The following is a 6000-nucleotide window of genomic DNA, read 5'->3' as shown; positions in this document are numbered from 1 at the left end:
GGGTGGGAGGTGCCTCTCATACCGTCTCAGTGTTATAATTGATTCTCTAAGTGATAGTATGTACCACACCAATTCGGGTGGGAGGTGCCTCTCATACCGTCTCAGTGCTATAATCGGTTCTCTAAGCAATAGTATGTACCACACCAATTCGGGTGGGAGGTACCTCTCATGTCGACTCAGAACTATAAACAATTCTAAGTCGATTGGAGCGATGTCTTATTGACCCAGTTCTCTAAGTGATAGTATGTACCACATCAATTCGGGTGGGAGGTACCTCTCATGTCGACTCAGAACTATAAACAATTCTAAGTCGATTGGAGCGATGTCTCATCGACCCAGTTCTCTAAGCGATAGTATGTACCATACCAATTCGGGTGGGAGGTACCTCTCATGTCGATTCAGAACTATAAACAACTCTAAATCGATTGGAGCGACGTCTCATCGACCACTTATACTTCTGTGGGGCACCCCAACCCATTGGCCAACCGTGTAACTTGGGCCTGGGTAATGAAAGTGGAAATTAACTTCTGAGAGTTTCTGTATCCTTATTGATTGTGTTTTGTTTTCCTTTGTGAGTTATATGAATATCATGGCTATCTTCTTGTATAAACTTTAATGCTAGTTGTACTTATTTGTTTGCCTGTTTTTCTTGGCCTCACTGGGCGTTTGCTCATCCCATTCCATTTGTTATTCCTTAACAGGAGAGTGACGTGAAGGAAGTGATTGGAAGATACTAGTGAAGGCTAGTCTTTTGTATAGTTTGGTATTTTGTAACTGACCTTTGGGGAATCTTAAGATTTGGAACTCGATGTAGTTGACTTGAGATTTGTATCCTTGAATGTACTTGTGTAATGAAATATTATAGTCGTGTTATTATTTTGGCATATTTAGATGTAGTCATTGGAATCGATATTTTTTTTTAAGCATTGTAGTGAGTCTAGGCGAGAGTTGGGCAGGCGGTCCACCGAACCCTTTGGTTCTCCTTAGGGGGAGGTGGGATCGTCACACCTGGAAAAAAAGCCCTTGATTTACCATTCACCAGAACGGAGAACTAACTCTGGGAGAGGTTATTGATAATGACCCTAATGAAACTGGAATGAAAACCAAACTTTCCCAGTAGCAATTCTAAAAACAACCACGAAACTCTATCAAAAGCCTTTATCATATGTAATTTGAATATGCAATTATGCCCCCACGCCCCCCTATTGATTGACCGCACTAGCTCTTACGCAAGAAGTACATTTTCGGATATGTCTTGCAATGGGACGAAAGCGGACTGCTCTTGCAAGATAATGCCCAGCAAAATTCTCGCAATCTATTAGCTAGCACCTTTGTAAAGATTTTATTGACGAATGTGCACAAGCTAAATGGTTGGAAGTCTGCGAATGTTGAAGGATTCGATTTCTTTGGGATTAAAGCGATTGGCGGACTGGAAATACCCTTCAGAATTGAGGTTCTAGCCATAAAATGTTTGGTTGCCTATAAAATATCCTCTGCGACAATGTCCCAATAGTTAGTGAAGAAAACCCTGAAAAAGCCATCTGAACCCAGGGCACTATTGCCGTCGAGTTCAAATACAACCTGTTTGATTTCTTCTAAGGTGACCTCCCGCAACAACTGCTTATTTTGATCCATGGACATAAGGGCGGGGATGTGCTGGATTAGCACCTCGACATTATCTACATTCTCTACTGATAACAGATCTTTGAAAATATTAACGGCCACAACTACAATTTGATCTTCATCTTCGACCCATGCACCAGTTCCATCCTTAATTCTATGGATAGTGAGTTTAGCTCTCTTGTCCCAGACTGAGGCATGAAAAAAACTCATGTTGCTGTCACCTTCTTTGGTCCATTTTAATCTCACCTTTTGATGCCTTCATTCTTTAAGCTTAAGAGGAGCTGAGTTTGAGCCTGATGTAGTGCACTTCTTGCCTCTTCCGTTTGTTGTGTTTTGTATTGAATATCCCTTTGTTGAACCTCCATTTCACGCTGCTTCACTGCTTGAAAAATGTCCCCAAAATGTTGCTTGTTCCAAACCTTAAGCAGTCTTTTAGTCTCTTTAACTTGAATGCCAGAGAGTACATATCATACCCCTGGACGGGTAAGTTCCAATTCTTGCACACCACTTGAAGAAGGCTGGTGCCTGAAATCCAAAAATTTTGGAACTTAAAAGGCTTTTGGCATGCGGGAATAGTCTGACTGCATTTTCAATAGTAGTGGGAAATGATCAAAAGCGGTACGATTGAGGTGTTAGACTAACATGTTGGGCGCGAGATCCAACTATTGCTGGTTTACGAGAGCTCGATCTAACCGCTTCCAAACTCTAGCACCATCTCTAACCCTTGACCAAGCATATAAACTACCTGAGAAAGGTACCTCCGTGAGACAGCAGCTTGAGATTGCCTCGTTAAAGTCAGCAATGGCCCCCAAATCCTGAGTAGCTCTTCCTACATACTCCGTAACTGAAGATATAATGTTGAAATCCCAACAAACAAGCCATAGTCTTGTGATGGTGCTAGCAATGGTTCCTAATTCTGACCACAAGGCCCGTCTTTCAGACTGCTTACATTTTGCATAGACAACAGTAGCATTCACCACATTAGCCCAAGAATCATGCGCAACCATAACGTGAAGCAGCTATTCGAAATTGCGCAAAACAGTAAAATGGAAGCCAGACCTCCGTATGATCCAGATTTTACTAGATATATCGAACAAGAAAAAATCAAAAGAGAGTTTCGATCGAAGAACTTCAATGTGAGACGTCTTCACCAATAGTTCAAGAAGAACCAGAACTGAAATATTATGTAATCGAACTAAATGTTTCAAGCGATGGACAGAAGATCTACCCACCGCTCCCCTAATATTCCAAAGTAAGAAGCTATTCATTGGAAATAGATGGAAATGAAATACCAATGGTTTTAGAAGCTTGCTTGGTTAAAATTTGTCGCAGGAGTTGAAAATGACATCTCTTTTTCCTGAATGTTTTCGAGACCATAGTAGTGAAGCCTTCTTGTTCCTGAGCAACCATTGGTAATAGCTAGGTCAAGGAGGCGCTAAATTGTTTAAGGGATTCTAACAGCAGGCTTTGGTCTATGGTATCTAGGGGCACTGCCGCATCTTTACTATTTGAGTAGGAACCACCCTTTGCGGTCTTACCATCCTGAACATTATAAGTGATTGCCATATCATCGAAGAGCCTCCCCAGCGTTAGCTGAGCCTCTGGAAGCTGATGTTTTCTCAAATTTCTATCGATAGGATTCTGCAAAAGGGCTGGCACATATTTCCCCAAGCTACAGATGACTTGATCAATTTCTATTGCTTCCAAGGCACTGACAGCGCGATCATTCACAACTTTGTCTTTCTCTTTTAATCCAGCAAGTTGTGGAACGGGGACAACATCACCCTTACCTAAAATATGGATGACTGTGCAATCTTCCAAGTCGTGGGCGACCTGATCAGTCACCACAACTTCCTTTCCCTTTTTGTTTCCTTTCTCCTTTGGGATATATGCTATATTAGCGTCCTAAGCAGCCTGCACTATTTCCTTCATTTCTTTTTGTTGTCTGTTACGCCGACAATCTAAATTTGCGTGGCCCTATTTGTTGCAGAAAGAGCAATAAGACGGCAGATTATCATGGTCAATCTTCTGCCAAAAACCACTTCGGCCGACTCCTATCCAAATACGATTCGGATGTTCCTTTAGAAGGTCCAAATCTATACACACCCTTGCAGCGCTTGGCCATGATAATGCTGTTGGAACCGCATCAATCTTGAGGGGGGTGCCAATCGCACTTGCTATGGAGAACAGAGAAGATTTATCAAAAAAATGAACTGGTAACAATTCAAACGAGAGCCACACTGGTGCATGGGAGGATTCACTATTGAGTTTAAAATCCGATGTCCACTTGAATACTCGCAGAGGAAAACCAGAAATCATCCATAACCCTTTAAGCCAACATCGCAGATAGTCATCTTCTATTGAGAACTAAATAAGGATATGCCTCTAATCTAAGACTCCTATTGGGAATTTGGATTGAAAACCGATTACCTGAAAGGGTTTACGTATTGTGTCCAGGCTTGGCCTTCCATGGGAAAACTTCCCCACAAGTGCAAACTTGAAAGGCGTAGCCATCTTAGCAATGTCGTTGTCAGAGAACAGAACCGCTGGTTCTCCTAAGAATTGCGAAACAGCCTTGATTTTGCATGGCGAGAGGGCGGGCTGATCCCGCAACACTTCAGCAAATTAACAAGAGACTCCCACCTCCAACCTCCGGCTGTGGAGCAGCCATGCATGACCCTAATCCGGCGTAACCCTAGTTTTTTCTTCTTGCTCACTGTTATAGAGAGACAAATGCAGCAGCACATTTTTTCTCCACAATAAAGACTTAAAATAATGCAAAGAAATTTTCTTTTCTTTTTTCCTTTGAGAGATGGCTCCTATATTGAACATATAATGGAATGAAATTGCATTTTTTTTTCTTTGAAATGAAGCCTGCTACCGATCTAGTCACTTCTTCTCTTTTGTTTTCTCTCTCACCTAAACATTCTCTCATTCTCACTCTCAACCTTCTGTGTATGTGTGTCGTTAATTTGTCAATTTAAGAAAATAGGGATAAATTTGTGTTTATGGCATATAAACCCCACGTTTAATTTTGGTAATGTCATTTTGGAGAAAGCAATGTAAGGTTGAAAAGGTAAGATGTTAACTGGTAGTTGGAAATGTCATATACGAAGGAAGCATGCTTGATTGATTGAGACTATTTGATAGGTTGTAAAATATCTATGATGCCAAATAACTTTAGAACTTAGTCATGGAAACTAAAAAAAATAAAATATGATTTTAATCATGGCCACATTCATTGAATCTTGTGTCAAAAAGATTTGAGCAATAATAATATTGTTTAGCAGTATGTCTATGTTCATTCAACCATCTAAAATGGTAAAAGAATAAATTTTAGGGATATTACACCTATGTCCGCCACCCAGGGTCTTTCTTCCCTTAGAATTTTGCAAATAGATATGTTATTGCAATGAACTCCTTTTGTTTATAGTGGAGGAAATTGTTCCACTTTACATAGCAGCTCCTTTTCAAAGTGCTACGCTCGGAGGTCTTCAAACCACAACTTCCTTATCACTAGAGAACATCAAACCAAACAACTTCCCTAACACTAAAGAAGATCAAACCACATAGAATCGATTCTAGCATGATACAACTCTACTAAGTCGCTCAAAAATTTTGCAAAAATTGCTAAGATTACAAAGAGCTCGATAGACAATTTTATTTACAACCATAATAACACACTAAAAGGTTTTTCACTTCAAAACTATTTAGAAAGTCGTGGTTAAAAATGGAGAAGATTTGAGTTTTTATAAAACTTTGGACTGACTAGCCTTGAGAAGAAAAAGATTAAGTATGGCTCCAAGGAAATGATTTGAAAATCACACAGTTTACTCATATGGAAATACTTAATCTATGACTACTAGATTTTGCAAGAATATTTCCTTCACTTAAAAAATGAAACAGGACACAATATAAATGTAAAGGAATACTTTGTTTTACAATCAAGCAAATCTATCAAGTTTTAATGAGGCAATCATATTTGAATTTCAGTCTATCACAGAATAAGAATTCAACAAAGGAAATCAATCTAGATTTCTAAAATGACAAATCTAGGATTTTGATTTAAAAATCATTTGATTGATTTGATGAAATAATGGATAATTTGAATATAAGAGAGAATCAATCGAGTCACAAGTCATACCACAAAATCAAAATATACAAAAAATCTTTATGCATATAATTGGGTGAAAGAGACTGTACTATGGGTCGACCAAAGAATTCAATACTATTAGGCAATTAGGTACAGATTTAAGGATTACAAGAAATTACCCTAAACAACCTAAGAAAATCTAACTTTTTCTTAAATGTCCCTACTTCCTTTGAGACCCTATCTTCTGCACCACGCACCACAAAATGTTCAGTTAAAGCAACCTA

This window comes from Coffea eugenioides, chromosome 9, assembly GCF_003713205.1.
Source record: "Coffea eugenioides isolate CCC68of chromosome 9, Ceug_1.0, whole genome shotgun sequence".
NCBI classification, from domain to species: Eukaryota; Viridiplantae; Streptophyta; class Magnoliopsida; order Gentianales; family Rubiaceae; genus Coffea; species Coffea eugenioides.
Note: the sequence above shows the minus strand (reverse complement) of the source record.